At 48.6% G+C, this 17,561-nt stretch overlaps 1 long non-coding RNA gene across 1 annotated transcript in view; it reads left to right on the top strand.

The window, feature by feature from the left end:
* Positions 1-17,561, top strand: part of LOC136792119 (uncharacterized) — a 95,103-nt gene that overhangs the window by 74,695 nt on the left and 2,847 nt on the right. Inside the window, exons 2-3 of the long non-coding RNA XR_010835351.1 lie at positions 12,187-12,317; positions 16,333-16,489. This is a non-coding gene — a long non-coding RNA (uncharacterized lncRNA). The remainder of the gene's footprint in view (positions 1-12,186; positions 12,318-16,332; positions 16,490-17,561) is intronic.

The raw sequence follows: 17,561 nt of genomic DNA, 5'->3' as shown, positions 1-17,561 counted from the left end.
CTCTTCTAACTTCTGCCTCATGGATATTGCTGCTACGTGATTTTACACATCGATCTTCATTAACTCCTCTCTCTTCATTGTGTGACGTAGCCCTTAGTGTCCTCCACCGCACATAATGATTTTTATCGTGAGTTTCCCTTTCTTTGAAGGCAGTCTGACAATACGTGCTTTCTTTTGGTTTGTGCTTGCCCAGTACACCGTGTCCATCCTCTTCATTTTGAAACGTTATGGTTCACTGTTTTAGATATGTCGTGTCTAAACAGCATAAAACTGGATTGTGCTTTATGATGTAATCCCATTTATATGAGTTAATCCCATTTATGTCTGTTGATGTGATAGACGAGTTTGGTTTTTTTTTGGCTGCGTTGGGTCTTCGTTGCTGTGCGCAGACTTTCTTCAGTTGCGGCGAGCTGGGGTTACTCTTCGTTGCGGTGCGCAGGCTTCTCATTGCGGTGACTTCCCTAGCTGCGGAGCACAGGCTCCAGGAGCGTGGGCTTCGGTAGTTGCAGCATGCAGGCTCAGTAGTTACGGCTCACAGGCTCTAGAGCACAGGATCAGTAGTTGTGGCGCACGGGCTTAGTTGCTCTGCAGCATGTGGGATCTTCCCGGACCAGGGCTCGAACCTGTGTCCCCTGCATTGGCAGGCAGATTCTTTTTTTTTTTTTTTTAACAATAATAGCCTTTATTTATTTATATTTATTCGGTACGCGGGCCTCTCACTGTTGTGGCCTCTCCCGTTGCGGGGCACAGGCTCCGGACACGCAGGCTCAGCGGCCATGGCTCACGGGACCAGCTGCTCCGCGGCATGTGGGATCTTCCCGGACCGGGGCACGAACCCGTGTCCCCTGCATCGGCAGGCGGACTCTCAACCACTGCGCCACCAGGGAAGCCCTGGCAGGTGGATTCTTAACCACTGCGCCACCAGGAAAGTCCTGTGATAGATGAGTTTTATCATATATCTGTCATATTTTTTTGTTCCCTGGATATATTGTTTTAAAATGTTTCCATATAAGGTCTATTTGTTTCCTGAGGGGTGGGGGGTCAGGGTGAGGAAAAAGAGAGGAGAAAGGGGTGGAGTAGAAAAGGCCTCAAGAGAAGAGAAGTTCTGGTATTTAGAAAGATTTGTAATGTCATTCTATTGATTATCTTTATAATCACATCATCATATAACCCCCTCGGACATCTGCTTTTTAAACAGTATTGAGCAATGATAAAATTAGTATGTACTTTCTTCCCTTTCTCCTGCCGTTCCTCCACTTCCTGACTTTACTCCATAACATTATCTATCAGTTTTTACTTTGGACTCTGTGGGATAGGGAGGGTGGGAGGGAGACAGAAGAGGGAGGAGATAGGGGGATGTATGTACATGTATAGCTGACTCACTTTGTTATACAGCAGAAACTAACACAACATTGTAAAGCAATTATACTCCAATAAAGATGTTAAAAAAAATGTATGTATCTACTATTTGATTCTTTAGCTTTAAATTCTTTCCTTTGTCTCCCTGGTTTTGTAGGTATGGCAATTATCAACTTCCTGCCATCTTTACCGGTTTCCCACCCCAGTTTTTATGATTTGTACTATTTCTGCACTGTCAGAGCACATAACCTTTACATTCTGTGTTGTTACTCTAATTGTCACATTTCATTTGCTCTTGGATCTAAACTCAATATAGTCAATGCTTACAGTGAGACTTCAGGCTAAAGTTCCCATAGTTGACTCTCGGTGGGCCGAAGTTCATTTTCTGGTGTTTTCCTCAAGAAGGGCTCATGGGAACCATGTTTTCTGAGTTCTTGAATGTTCAAGTGGTTTGCTCTAGCCTTTAGAATTGTCTAACAGCTTGGATGATATAAACTTTTTGGTTTACGCTTGCCTTAAATATCTTCTAAATGTTGCTCTATTCCCTTCTAATGTGAAATGCTGTTTTTGTGAGGTCTGAGTTCCACCTGATTTTTTCACTCCTTGTAAGCGACTTGATTTTTTATGCTTTACTGCCCAAGGGATACCTTCTTTAAGTCCAGTAACTTGAGAAGGCATGTCTTATGGGGTAACTGTCCTGGATCAGGTTTCCCTAGTAAGTGTTGTGAACATTCAATACGTAGATTCAAGTCTTGTTTTATTTTAGGAAATGTTTTGAGTTACATTTAAAAATATTTGTTACATTGCATCGCCTTGATCCCTTCAGGGACTCCAGTTTTGCGTCCGATGGTTTTCCTTAGACTTCCTGCCATCCTTGTCATTTTCTCTCTAATCCTTTTAAACTCCTTAACTCTATTTCATTTAGTTTGCATTTCACATTTCTATCCTTTGCTTCCCTTACAGTGTTTTCTGCAGTGACTCTGCTCCCTTTTTCTCCTTCCAGTTTTGTCTTCATTTGTGTGATGGCTTTATTTTTTTCTACTTCTTTTCTGAGTCTTCTAGTCCTACTTTATCACCTCACATTGCCTTGTCATCTTTTGAGTTCCTGCTTTTGTGCTTTGTGGTTTTCCTTCAGAGAGAAAATCGTTTTGTTAGGGTTTTTTTGTTCTGTTTTGCTTCTAATTCATGGCGAAATGTTTGATCATAATTTTATGTCCTCCGGGCTGTATTTTTCTGGTGCATGTTCTTCTGTTGACATGATTTGCTGCTCTTTGTCTCTTATGTTTTATCAAAAGTATCCTGTTTCCTTTTTCATTACATATGGAACATATGGGTTGAACTTTCCTAAATACAGCTTTTTTTTTTGCAAGAAGTTCTAACCAGAGGTGGGGCAAGAACAGCTTTCTAGAATTCTTAAACCCAAAGGATCCCTCTTTCTCTGTTTCCACAGAGATGGATGCTCTCTGAAAATATTGTGAGCCTCTTTAGAGGGTTCTGCCTCTTCACCTTCTCTGAATCAAACCTGGTCCACAAGGCTTCCTGCCTCCCATCTTAGGACTTCCAGTTCCTTCACCAGACAGCGCAAACAAGAGCAGATGAGCACCCCACCTGCAGAAGTGTAGTTGTGCTTGCACTTTCTAAGTCCCACTGCCACAAGCCCCTAGACACTCCTGTACCTCTTCCTGTGAGGTTTCTGCTCTTGGCAGCCCTTACACGTGTTTTAGAGGCTACAGATTGTATCCATCTCTCAATTTCAGTGCAAATTAAACCCCTTGAAGCTGTGTATGATTTCCATGAGGAGAAATAAGCAGCACCACCGTGCTCATTTCCAAATCTGATAATTTGGGGGAGTCAACGCTAAGCTTCCACGCTCTCCTTCTCGAGGCATTTAGCCAGGTGCTGCTTGAGGCATGATGGGGGGTCCAGTCTTCCTCCATCACTCTCCTTCCCCATCTCTGACTCCTGTACCCCTGTTCCAGCAGGTAATGTGGTAATGTACATTAGTGAGGAGGAGGGTAGGAGCTTTAGCAAAGTAGAGAACACACGTGTCATCCAAAAGCCTTCCATATCAGCTAAGGGGAAGCACGCACGCACGCACATGCACACGCACACAGAACACATCGGCAGGCCCTTGGTGTACCACCGGGTCTGGACTGTCTCTAGGGTCCTGCTCTGCTCTCCTGCATTAAGAACCCTCACCATGACGGCATACTGTCTTGGTGGCTTCTCTACCCCGCACCAACCCCAAGGCCGTCCTTCATGCTGACTTTCTCTGGTCACAATGAGTCTGTGAAGACACCTTGTTTTTTCCACCTACCCTACCACCCCACCTTTGGCCCTGCTCCAGTCCCATCTCATTCCCTTTAACAGGTACCCTCCTAATCACGCAAGGCCTTAACCCAAGCAGCTCTGTGCAGGCTGGAGTTGTCCTGGGTGCACGCACCACCCCAGGGGCTCTGGTTGATTCCAGAGTTAGACTGTGGCCACCCCGACCTCCCAGTGCCCAGGCCCACATGCGGAGTGAGGAGACATTGGCGTGGGCCAGCCCTGTGCAGAGAGAGAAAGCTGGGTGAGCTTCCAGAAGGGGACGGGGATGCTAACATGACAGAGTGGCCTGGGTGGGCCTGAAGGAGAGCTGAGGACAGGCCCGGGAGAGGAGGCCTGTGCCCCTGCATGTCACCTGGGGCCCTGCACGGGGACTTCCAGGCTGCTGTGAAGCTCCAGCAGCTCTGGAACAAAATTGGAATGTTGCTGGAGAACAGCCTTGTCGGGACTAGGGGCCAAGTGTTCTTGGACACTTACCAGCAATAAACAGACGGCCATGAAATAGATCAAGAATCTTTTCCAATTAGGACAGTTGTGTGGGTTTAAAAAAATTTTTTTTTTCCTGAAGTAAGAAAGGGAACAAAATGCAAAAATCTGTTCTTTTCTTCCAAAAGTCTTTAAGTAGCAAATAAGCAAGGTGTCAGGACTGGGAAAACCTTCTGTCTAGGCTCCCGAGTAAATGAACTTGCCTTTTGATAAAGAGCTTGAGTTAAAATTAAACAGATACATATGCATCGCTTGCAATAGAATGATCCTGCATGTGGCGCCTTAAAAAGAAATCTGAACATTTTTCTGAGTAGGGCAAGCACAGAGAATCAGACAACAGTCCCTCCTCCAGAAATCCATAAACAGCCCTCTTCTTCCACAGCAGAGGAAGTTTCTCAGAGCGCCCACCAAATGTCCTCCTGATCTTAAACCAGATGGCCCAGGCCTTTCCCTGGGCGCTTCCAGACAAAGGCACTTAGGGTGCTTCTAGAGACAAAGTCAACATCCAAGACAAAGTCAGGTATCTAGGACTGCTGCGCCGACCCGAGGTCCAGCCCCATCCCTGGCGGTGTCTTCAAAGTCTGCGGAAACGTCTCCAGTCCTTATACCAGTTACCTGTGTTGGCCCATTTTAACGTAAATTTGAATCCAGTCTCAAATTCCAAGTTAGATCCTGCGTTCTCAAGACATAGAATGGTGCCAGGCCCGTGGTTCATGCTCAGCGTACATCTAGAGATGATTGAGGATGTTGTTATAACTTCGCGTAGTAGATTTAGGAGAACTATGGAAACTTTGAAAGCATTTCTAACACACACGGCTTGGCTGTGGGAGATGGGTAAAGTAAAGACAATGAACCAGCATTTAGTCCAGTAGTTCTCATTGCTTTCTGGTCTTAGGATTCTTTGATACTGTTAAAAGTTATTAGCAGAGGGCTTCCCTGGTGGCGCAGTGGTTGGGAGTCCGCCTGCCGATGCGGGGGACGCGGGTTCGTGCCCCGGTCCGGGAAGATCCCACGTGCCGCAGAGCGGCTGAGCCCGTGAGCCGTGGCCTCTGCGCCTGCGCGTCCGGAGCCTGTGCTCTACAACGGGAGAGGCCACAGCAGTGAGAGGCCCGCGTACCGCAAAAAAAAAAAAAAAAAAAAGTTATTAGCAGAAACTAACACACCACTGTAAAGCAATTATACTCCAATAAAGATGTTAAAAAAAATAGTTATTGAGGACTCCAAAGAGCTTTCGCTTATAAGGGTTACATATATTGCTAATACAGAAAATAAAACTAAGAAGATTCTAAACTATTCTTAATTTATTTAAAAACGATCATGATAAACTCCAGAACATTTTTCCTTAGGAGAAATAAAACCAAAAATAGCGAGAAAAGTGGCATTGTTTTACATGTATCCAGAAAAAAAAAAAAAAAGAATGAAACTCATGCCTTGCTGCTGCATCCTGTCTTCTAACTTCCTTTCCTTTCCTCTTTCCAACCGTAGTTGACTCTGAAAACCTCATCTCAGGGAGGTCAGCTTTTTCAACATGGCCACAGGCATCGCCCAGCAGAAGGCCACCAACAACCTTAGGGAGGGCTCTTGGGGCGCTTGGGTGACGCCCCAGCTCTTCACTCTGTAGAAGAAAGGGCCCTGTCAGGTTGACTCAAGGGATACTGGCAGATACTAGAAACAGTCTGAGCAATGCAGACTCAGGAGGATAAATCACTTTTGGAGTGAACTCCTCACCGAGGGCAAGCTGTCTAGAAGTACGGTGGCAGGAGGTTGTCCATCCCTGACCCCTGGGTGAGTCACAGGGAGTGGACCACCCCGTGCATTTTTCTTTCACACACTTGCCTGTGTCATGAGCCCGGCATTCTTATTCATTGCCTGTCTAGGTAGACAGACCACTTGAACTTCACTGTAGGGTCTGGACTGACTGGGCCCAGGGAAGGGAGGTGTCCTGCAGCATCACACACGGAGGTGAGGAAGAAACCAAGCGCCCCAGGACCACTGGTGCAGAGCACAGCTTCTTTGTCCCTGAGCAGTGCCATGGAATTGGATTTTCCCCCTGAAGCGGCAGCACAGTCAGGCCCCAGAGATAAGACCATCTGCTTGACACGTGGACCCCCAATTCCATATTGTGTGCCTCCTGCCCTCAGGGGCCCCACCCTGTCCCCAACCCTTTCCCTCCGCCTTTGCCCTTTAGCATCTGGCATTTTTTTTTTTTTTTTTTTTGCGGTACGCGGGCCTCTCACCGCTGTGGCCTCTCCCGTTGCGGAGCACAGGCTCCGGACGCGCAGGCGCAGCGGCCACGGCTCACGGGCCCAGCCGCTCCGCGGCACGTGGGATCTTCCCGGACCGGGGCACGAACCCGCGTCCCCTGCATCGGCAGGCGGACCCTCAACCACTGCGCCACCAGGGAAGCCCGCATCTGGCATTTTTGCCAGTAGAAACGCCCACCAGGTGTCACAGGCACTGGCCGTCTTCTCCTCCTAGTCCCCCTTCTCAGAAGCACGGTTTGGCTCCTTTGTACTTTTCCTCTGTGTGCCGGGTGATGACTTCTCCCTCCGCGGACACCATGCTCATCCCTTCTTTGCTGTGCGTGCGGGAGTGGCCCATGGGATACGGATCTCAACTAAAACCTTTGGTCAACAGCGTGAAAGTCTGCATGTACAGGGAGGTGCTTCGCGACTAGTTGTGGGAAAACCAGAGGCCCTTTTTCAACTGCCCAAGCCTCTCCAAACGTCAGTGCAGCTCCCTGGGAAGCAACATTAACTCTTGTTCCTGGAGTACCGCGTGGGAGCTGGGTGGGATGCTGGGAGATGATAGAAAATATATATTTGTCTCTGCCCCCGGTTCCTGGCACAGAGCTCCTAAAACTCTTCTAATTTCCTACGTGATAAAAACACTAGGAGCATCTTGTTCTAATGAGGCAACTCTGAGTGGGCTCCTAGAAGGGGGCTGGTCCTGGAAAGACCAAGGCATGATTAGAACCTTGGAGTTTTCAGCCCCACCCCATCCACCAGAGAGCGGGTGGAAGTGGAGTTAATGATGGATCATGCCCGCGTGAGGAAGCCTCCATACAATCCCAATAGTAGGGGGTTCAGAGAGCTTCCAGCTTGGCGAATACATCCACGCTGGGAGGGTGATACACCCCCATTTCCCCCCACACCTCGCCCTGTGTATCTCTTCATCTGTATCCTTTATCATATCCTTTAATAGACTGGTAAACATAAATAGGCGTTTCCCTGAGTTCCGTGAGCCACTCTAGCAAATTAACTGAACCTGAGGAGAAGGTCATGCGATTCTCCGATTTGTAGCCAAATTGGACAGAAACTGGGAGAATCCTGGGGGCCTATGACTTGCAACTGGCATCTGCAGTGGGTGGGAGTGCTGAGCCTCAGGGGCGCTGAGCCCATACCTGTGGGATCTGACACTATCTCCAGGTATTGTGTCAGAACTAAGCTAAATTGTAGGACACCCAGCTGCTGTCACAGAGGATTGTTCGGTGCGGGGAAACTCTGCCACCCGCTGCTCTCAGAAGTGTCTCGAGTGTCCTGTGTGAGCAGTAAAGGAGACTCACAGAAAGAGAAACACAGGAGGACGTGGAAAACTGGGATATGCCCTACAAAGGAGACTGAGTTTTTCCTTTCTAGGTGCATTTGTGATTGGCGTGACGTGTGTCCATTTCAGAGAGATCTGCCAGGAATGTTGAGGGGACTTGATTAATTCTGACCAGGTTTGGTATTTGCTTTAAGTTCCATTAAATCTACCACCTCGAAATATAATTTTCTTAATTAGGAATCTGCAAAAGGGTTCTAAAATGGGTTTTAGTGCATTTCCAGGATGTTAATAAGGCAAGAGCTCGCAGTCACAGCAACTGCGGGCTATTTCTGACGCAGTTATTATTTCCATTGTTAAAACCCCACTCATTGTCCTCATAGGGAGACCATTCAAACCCTGCTGTGAAGGGGACACAGGGTACCATACAGTCCTCCAAGACAGAGCTTCTAAACTTTTATAACGCAGGCCCCTTCTTGTGAAGGTACAGATCTCACCCTGTTCCCACCCCACCCTCAAATCCTGAAAGGTCCCCAGCTGAAAATCACTATACATTTGCTATTTCCTTCACCCAGAAAACTTCTGTTGAGCTTTACTTTCTTTGGGTCATTTACACCGCAAGGACCAATAGCTTTTAAAATCCGCTTTATAATACTAAATGTTTCTAGGCTTTTTTCACACCAGCACACATGGCTCCTTCCGTGTCCCTGAAATCTGCCGGTGGACACCCTCCTCCTAGACAATCTCTGCCCTAAGAAACAACTTCCCGAGAGCAAAGCGTTAGGGCCTTTAGTGTTGGTTTTGCAGATGGTTAAGCCTGGACCACCGCCGCTTTCTGCGGGGAGACAGGAGGGTAAGGGAACATTGGGGCTGGACATGGGGAAGTAGCTGTTGACAACACCATCCAGAATTTCCTGGAACAGTTGAGTCAGGAAAATCATCAGCAAATTAGATACATTAGAATGGGGGCGAGTTACCCAGGGCCGCTGGACCACTCCAGCCCACCCCACTTCTCCCTGCTGCCTGGGTTTTAGTTTCAGAATGAAAGGTTAGAAACATGCTCAGATACTGTGGCATCGGCAGCCTTTTCATTGTCCGTGTTCTCATCCATATTTGCAGGGATCAGTTGTTGCCGCCCCACCAACTACCTCAACACTCAATGGCTTAAAGAGATATTGATTTACTGTTACTCACGGCTGAGTAGTCCGTGCCTTTTATTGACTGATGCTTTGATGTCTGGGGCCTCCTCGCTGACCCTGCAGGGACCGCCCCTCCCAGGGTGGCTAATTCCTAGACACAGTAGGTGACTCACCCGCATGTGTACCTTTCCAGGTGCAAACCCACCAATCCGGAGCCCACACCCTAACCACCATCTTTACGGGGCTCCCACACTCTGGGCCACTGTCCTCTGCCCTGACCACCACAGGGCCAGGTGCCAGACAACTAGGGACACAGCCCTCATGCCCCGGAGCCCGCTGAAATTATTCGAACTAGCCAACCCTAAGCCGGGTTACCCTGCCTCAATCTTTCCTTCCATGGAAACCACAGTACAGCCTCGTTCTCGCTTCACCCCCAACTCCCGGCTGACCCCGGTGCTTCCCCACGTGACCCCACCATAGCATGGCGGGCCCCCCTTCTCTTGGGGTCTGTAAGTGCAACACTCTTTCTTTTCAATGGCAGTTATCTCCCGCTCTGTTTGCCTCGCCGTACCTGAGTCACAGTACGACCTATATTTTAAATCTACAGTTTACAAATCAGTGAGGCAGCCCTTCTGCACCCACTAGAGTACCTGCAGTCAGCCATGGGTCCAGCAGGCAGCTCTGCTGGTCTTGACTGCACTGCCGTGTTTGTTTGGGGCTTAGCTGCTTTCTGGCTGTAAAATTCTAGAATGTCCATGGCCGGGCCAGCTGGGCTCTCCCTCCTATGGTGTCTCTCCCTCCAGCAGGCCAGCCTGGGCCTGGTCACAGGGCAGTGGGCAGGGAGCCAAGGAAGTAGACTGGGCAGGACCTCTTGCAGCCTCAGCTTGGAATGGGCACTTCGCACTTTCCCTGCATCCTGTTGGCCAAAGCAATCGCAAAGCAGCCTAGATTCCAGGGGGCAGGACATAGACTCTACCGTTTGAGGAAGGGGCAGCGGGGTCACGCTGAAAGCGGCCTGGACGCGGTGGAGACATTTCCCAATCGCTCCACCACCACGTGCCTCTGCTCAAAAGAGCAAATTCTCTAAATACAATTTTCCCTTGTGGGCTCAGATAAAGCTATTGACATTTTAAATTAAAAAAGAAAAAAAGGAGGAGGCGGCCTGCATGTGAACAATTCTTCAGTGTTCCATTAGAACTAGAAACTAGATGGTATTTCATCCTCTCAGTGGGTGGAATCACATAAACATGAATGATTGGGACAAAATGTGGGAATCACTTGGAACACTTGTTAAAAATGCAGGTTCCTGGCCCCCAAACATCTAATTCAGTAAAACTCAGGATGAGGTCGAGGAGTCTGTATGCTAACACACACTTCAGGGGACTCAAGGCAGGTGATCTAATTATATTTGACAAATGCTGGTGCCAAAAAATGTGTGTGTGTGTGTGTGTGTGTGTGTGTGTGTGTAATAACATCTCCATTTTACAAAAAAGGAGACTAAGGCTCTGAGGCCTAGACCTGTTTAGTGACCTGTCCAAGTTCACTTAGAAGATTAACTGCGATTACTACCCAAGTCTCTTGGCCCTTGACCTATGACGTGGGGTTCGAAGGGTGCAGAGAGCCCCCATTCCCCTTAAAACATTTCCTCTTGGGTGTCACCACAGTGCCTGGGAGTCTCCCATCCGCCCTCCTTGGGCTCCTTTTCGGTGTGAGCAGACCTCGCAGGGGGTCTAGAATTACTCAGGCACTGGGAAGGTGGGGTAACAGGGAAGGAGAACGTGTTAAAACCTGCTGCCCTAAAAGTCTCACACCTTAGCTTAAATTGGGGTGTCGTATTAGTTGCTAGCTACCAGCTTCGTCCTGGGGGAGCCTTTTTCACCCCTTGAAAGCAAGCAGTGAAAAGAGAGCAGGAGGGAGAAAGGAGGAGGAGGAGGAGCAAGGAGGACATTTCTATGTCCTCTATGTCGTCTCTCTACACAGTGACCCCCGTACTCCCATGATGACGGGGCTAGCGCTGTGCCCATTTTACAGACGGAGAAACCAGGATGCCCAGGGGCCCACCCATACTTCCCGATGGAGACGGGACCCTGCCTCTCCCGCCCTCCTCCCGGAAAATGACGATTTGACAAGTAGAAATCCCCCAAAGGCTCCGATTTGGTGTTGTTCCTCAGGACCCTGGAAGAGGTATTGATGGGTTTCTCTGGAAGGAAAGTGAGGAATCAGCTCAGCTGTAAGAGGAACTAGGTCTTCGAGCTTTGATGTGGCAAATGGCACCCGGCACATACCCCCAGCTGGGAATGTGTGCTAATAACACAGTTCTACCCCGACCGCCCTAAGACATAGCGCAGTGTCGTCAGGAAGACAAAGACGCAGCCCTGTGCCCAGGCTGCTGAGAACTGTAAGCAGCCGTGTCCGGTCACTGCTCAGACTGACGAAGGAAAACAGTCCCCATCAGTTTGGCACCGGCCTCATCTCTGAGTTGTTCCCCTGGGGCTCTGGGGCCACTTCAGATGGTGTATTAGTCACGTTCTCAAAGAGGATGTCTGTGGGTGCTACAGTATTACTTCTCAAGAGATAGACAGATAGATACATAGGTAGGTGGATAGGCAGAGAGGTAGGTGGATACATAGGTAGACAGGTGGATACATAGATGATAGATAGATAGAGGGATACATGGGTAGATAGATGGATAGGTAGATAGGTAGATAGATATAGAGAGATTTATCTTAAGAAATTGGCTCATGCCACTGTGGGGCTGACAAGTCCAAAATCTGCAGGGCAGGCTGGCTGGAGACCGAGGGAAGAGCTGATGTCGCAGTTCAAGTCTGAAGACCAATCAGCTGGCAGAATTCCTTCTTCCCCCCCAGGTACCTCAAGATTTTTTCTATTAAGACCTTCAACTGGGGCTTCCCTGGTGGCGCAGGGGTTGAGAGCCCGCCTGCCGACGCAGGGGACGCGGGTTCGTGCCCCGGTCCGGGAGGATCCCACGTGCCGCGGAGCGGCTGGGCCCGTGAGCCATGGCCGCTGAGCCTGCGCGTCCGGAGCCTGTGCTCCGCAACGGGAGGGGCCACAACAGTGAGAGGCCCACGTACCGCAAAAAAAAAGGATAAAAGTGGCAAAACCAGGATTTTCAGGACCCCTGAAAGTAAAATGACCAAGAATTCTGAACTGACGTGTGGTTACAGGGCGGACAAGCACCTATCTCCGGGACCATATCCTCTCCCCGGCAGTCTAGGGAGTGGGCTGTTCCCATGGTAACTGGATGGTTTATGAGATATTCATTCAATCTTGTTCTTACTATCAGTGCCAATAGAGTTCTTTTTTCCTTTGCCAGGCCTCTGAGTCCTGCAGATATGTGATGCCCTGGCCAAAGGAGAGAAGGATCCAGCCTTTGATTTCTAAGTCTTACGGGGCTCTTTATCTGAAAAGGGAAAGTTCTGATGAACGAGTGACACAGGGCAGAAGGTATGGCTCAATCTTGGGGGGTGGGATTAATAAGCAGTTTGGTGACGGGGGCGGTCCAAATGTGCTGGAGACCTGAGCCCCAAATATTCAGAGTGCCCATAGGGAAGGATGGCTTCTTGGAGGGCCAAGGGAGCCTGGACTCTAGGGTCTTTCTACCAAAGTGTGGTCCATGAACAGCAATGACCGTCATCTGGGGACTCATCAGAAATGCAGCATCTGGGGCCCCTACCAGACCCATCGGATCAAATCTTATCTAACTACATGGCCATGTGTCTCAAGTACACATTAGAATGTGAGAACTTCTGTAGGTTCCACTGCTTGGGGCCTTGGCAGGGAGGCCAAGACAAACTCAGAGCAAAGGAAGAAAATGGGGGCTGCATCATCAGAATGCTCCCCACTGGCCTTGGACAGGATGCCTTAGAGCGGCAGGCAGAAGCCATCCTCCAGTTTCCTGGGCTGTGAAAGCACTCGTGTCTCCTTACCGCCAAAGCGGAGGGGTCCTCCAAGACGTGACTGCGATGGAATTTCCCATCCACCCTAAAGGTGATTTAGTGAATTTACACAATGTGAAGACGCCTGATGTGTCATCCACCTGAGTGCCGTGGAGTCAATGTATAGCCTTCAGGTGGTTAAATGGATTTCCTGGCAAGTTGTGTGTGTGAAATACCTGTTCCCTACTCTCAACGCATTCAGTAGGTTTTAATTCTTTTTGTTGAAATTTCACCAAGATACGTGTAAGTAGTTTTGCTGCATAACAATCTCAAGATCTTGGTGGCTTAAAACAAATGTTCCTTTCCTTGCTCACGGCCCTCAGGCTCCCTGGCTCTGCTGGGACCGGCTGGGCTTGCCTCCGAGCCACAGGTGGAGTTCAGGTCTACTCCCCGTGTCTCCACATGGCCACAGCCATCCAAGGCATATTCTTTTTATTGCAGATGGCAGAAGCCATCTGCAGTAAAAAGCAAAATAAAAAGCATCCAAGCGGGCTTCCCTGGTGGCGCAGTGGTTGGGAGTCCGCCTGCCGATGCAGGGGACGCGGGTTCGTGCCCTGGTCCGGGAGGATCCCACATGCCGCGGAGCGGCTGAGCCCGTGAGCCATGGCCGCTGGGCCTGCGCGTCCGGAGCCTGTGCTCCGCAACGGGAGAGGCCACAACAGTGAGAGGCCCGCGTACCGCAAAAAAAAAAAAAAAAAAAAAAGCATCCAAGCAAAACCATAATGCATCTGCTAGCATCACACTTGTTCACATTTCATTGGCTGAATCAAGTCAGATGGCCACGCCCAGGTAAGTGAGGAAGTCTGCTCCACCGAGTCTACTGAGAAGCAATGCAATCGCATGGCAAGAGAGGAGAGAAACGGGAACAGAAATCCCATCTCGCACAATATCTTAGCCCATTTCCTGCCTTGGTAAACCTAATGCACCCAAGCAAGGCTGTCTGCAATGCCGAAGGCTCTGAGCAGCCAGGGTCAACCCAGGACCAAGAATGTGGGCAGGAAGAGGAGGCTGCTCTCTCCACAGAACGCTGAGGGTGTCATTTTAAATATGCCCTGCTCATTTCTTATTAACCTGATTTGAAAACAAAAAAGCCAACCCCCCCCCCCAAAAAAAAACCCAGTTAACTTTGGGATTAATTTGTGTAGTTCCGGTTAGTCAAGACTTTCCTGATTGAAAGCAAATGGATTTATTTTCTTTAAATATTCAATAATGATGAATTTTAAGGAAATTTTAGTACAAGTTCAGAACATGCTTTCTTATAAAAAAGTTTCAGATAAATAATATAGGATGGCAAAATTTATTGAATGCTTACTATGTGCTAGACGTATTTAATCCTCAACCAACCCTATAAGTTAAGTTATATTATTATCCTCATTTTACAAATGAGGAAACTGAGACTTAATTAAGTCATTTTCTCAGGGTCAGACAGCCAGCCAGCAGCAGGAAAAGGCCTTGAACTGAACATCTCTTAGCCTCATTGTTCTTGTCCATGAAATGAAAATAAGAATCCCCACCCTGGGGCTTCCCTGGTGGCGCAGTGGTTGAGAGTCCGCCTGCCGATGCAGGGGACGCGGGTTCGTGCCCCGGTCCGGGAGGATCCCACGTGCCGCGGAGCGGCTGGGCCCGTGAGCCGTGGCCGCTGCGCCTGCGCGTCCGGAGCCTGTGCTCCGCAACGGGAGAGGCCACAGCAGTGAGAGGCCCACGTACCGGAAAAAAAAAAAAGAATCCCCACCCTGATATTATTAGCTATAAAGATAAAATCTATAACAGCTAGGTATATTGTAGGCTTTCTATAAATGATGCCTGCTTTAAAGGAACACAGCTTCTTGATCTATAAGAGGAAGGAAATCCCTGCACCCCTTCCTCACTGTAGGAAACAGGCTTAACTCTTCTGAGAATCAACTCCCTAGAAGGAATAACAACAGATTACAAAATTATTATTTTCTTCCACGCTTCTCTCCAAAATGCTAAATAAGGACTTGAAAACAATATTAAGGTAAGTTGGAGGAGTTTCTAAGAGAGAAGTACCGTGCGTTCATCTCTTTCCTCTGGTGGGGGGGGGTGGTTCAAGACGAGGGTGGAAGAACTGAAGAGAGGTGGTTAAACCTGTATCAGTCTTTTCCTAGGAGCTGGCTGGTGGGATCTCTCCCAGGCTGGGGAATGGGGGCCTGACAGCAGCAAAGAGCCCACAAGCCAGAGAAATCAGCCATCACCCTACGTCTGGTATCTAGACTAAAGGTGCCATTCCTGTTGCAAATCCATTTATAATCCCTAAAGACGTATAAAATCCAAAGACCATAAGAGAATGTCACCAGCAAGTTGAGAAGTCATAAGAAGGAACTTAACATGCCTCTTTGTGGAGTGTGTTTACAAGAGAATCAACCACAGACCCCATAGCCATTGAAAGGATAATAAAGAAATACTGTGAACAAGTCCACATGCATAAGTTCAACAACTTGGATGAAATGGACCATTTCCTTGAAAACCACAAATTATCCAAACGCAACCAAGATGAAATAGACAACCTGAATGGCTCTATAACTATAAAATCAATTAAATGTATAGTTAAAAACCTCCCACAAAAGAAATCTCCAGGCCAAGATAGTTTCTCTGGCACATTCTACCAAACATGTAAGAAATAACATTAAACGCACACAATCTATTCCAGGGCATAGAAGAGGAAGGACATGTCCCAACTAATTTTATGAGGCCAGTTTTATCAAAACCAAAGACAATACAAAAAATTAAAACTGTAGACCAATATCTCATGAATTTAGGTGCAGAACTACCCAAGAAAAGATCAGCAAGTTGAGTTCAGGGTTATATAAAAGGGGCTGAGTCGGGAAGAGGGTGTGACTTGGGCAGGGCAGAACGAGAGGGTCTTTGGGGTGATGGGATTGTTCTACATCCTGTGTAGTGGAGGTTTGCAGATCAAAGGTGTGTTTAAATTCATGGAACTGTACATACAGAAAAAGTCAATTTTTTTTTTTTTTTTTTTTGCGGTATGCGGGCCTCTCACTGTTGTGGCCTCTCCCGTTGCGGAGCACAGGCTCCGGACGCGCAGGCTCAGCGGCCATGGCTCACGGGCTCACCCGCTCCGCGGCACGTGGGATCTTCCCGGACCGGGGCACAAACCCGCGTCCCCTGCATCGGCAGGCGGATTCTCAACCACTGCGCCACCAGGGAAGCCCAAAAGTCAATTTTGATGTATCTTAATTTTTAAACACACTTAAAGTCCTATTTCTTGGGGGCATAGATTTCTTAATCAGAAGAAAATACACACTATGGTAGGCATGGTTATTGTCCCCTAATATCCATTCTCCCTGTCTCCTTTGTAATAACGAGTTCTCTCTGTGGGAGTGTTGGACGGGCACACAGCTGCCCAGCTAGAGCCTGGCTCCCACCTCCCATGCAGCTACATGCAGCCCTGTAACTAACTAGGTTTTGGCTAGTGAGATATGAGTACCTCCTTGAAAAAGAAGGTTAAGTACACCCTCCTTAACCTTCCCCGTCTTCTCCTGGAGGTGGTGCTGGTGAGCTACTCTCAGCCACAGGATGAGGCCAAGAGGAGCCGGGGCCATGGGTCAAAGGACAGCCATCCGTTGACGAAGGCAGCCGTGCAGGGTAGCTGGGAAACTGGATGACTTCACGGACTGGAGCCCAACCTCCTGTGCTGGACTGGTAACGTGCGATAAAAAGAAAGTTGGAACTTGTATAGATTGATGTGTCTTGCCGTCTCTTTGTTAGAGCTGCTTAATCCTTCCCATAATTAATATACATATTCATTGTTGAACATTTTCAAGGGTGAAATAAAAGTCATCCGGAGGCCTGGACGTGGGAGACGGGATATGGGGATAGATGTCCTTTTCAGCCCTTCGATTGAAGTAACCTGCGCAGGAAACAGGACTGTCTGCAGATGCCACTGCTAACACACTAATATTTAGCACCAGAGTAAAACCAGATTTGCCACCAAGTCGTGCTGAGGCTATGTTCCTGTACCATCCCTAGTGAAAGGAATGAGTACGATCGAGTAGTTAAGAGCTTGGTCTTTGGAGCTGAAAAGCAGTGGGTTCAAGTCCTAGCTCCACTTCTTACTACCTCTGTGACCTTGGGCAGGTGCCTTAGCGTCGCAGAATTTCAGTTTCCTCTGCCCTAAAATGGGACTAAATAATAGCACTTTCCTCGTGGAGTTGTCATGAGAATTAAATGGGGTGATCGACAGAAAAGGTCCCGGCACATCGTAAGTTCTCAATAAGTGGGAACTAGTGAATCATTTCTTCACACGCTGCATGTCAACTAAGTGCCTACTGTGTGCAAGGCACATGTCTATGCACTGGGCTGCAGAGTGACACACAAAAAGGTCCCTGCACCCCTGGAGCTTACCTTCCAGTGGAGGCGACAGACGCTAGGCAACATTTTAAAACAACAGACCTGATGAAATTAAGGTAGATGGGGAGTGACGTTGTTGGTTGTAATCATCGCTCTGACTTGCGTGGGGATGTTTGGATCCAGTTTCCTCCCTGGGTTCTGTAGGTCGTGCAGAAAACTGTGCAGGTGGGTGTGGGCAGTGAGGACATTCAGGGACTCGCGCAGGAGAGCCCATGCAGTGCTCCACCGCGTGGCCCGTGCCAGGCGCCCGGCTCTGGGTGGCGTGTGCACCCTCACTGAGTGTGGCCAAAGCCTTCACCTGCCAGAGCCCTGGGCTTACATGGCAGGAGGACGAGCCTGGAATTCTAAGGACAATGGCAGGAGA

This window comes from Kogia breviceps, chromosome 11, assembly GCF_026419965.1.
Source record: "Kogia breviceps isolate mKogBre1 chromosome 11, mKogBre1 haplotype 1, whole genome shotgun sequence".
NCBI classification, from domain to species: Eukaryota; Metazoa; Chordata; class Mammalia; order Artiodactyla; family Physeteridae; genus Kogia; species Kogia breviceps.
The sequence above is the reverse complement of the archived record's forward strand: the minus strand, read 5'-3'. Positions and strand labels throughout refer to the sequence as shown.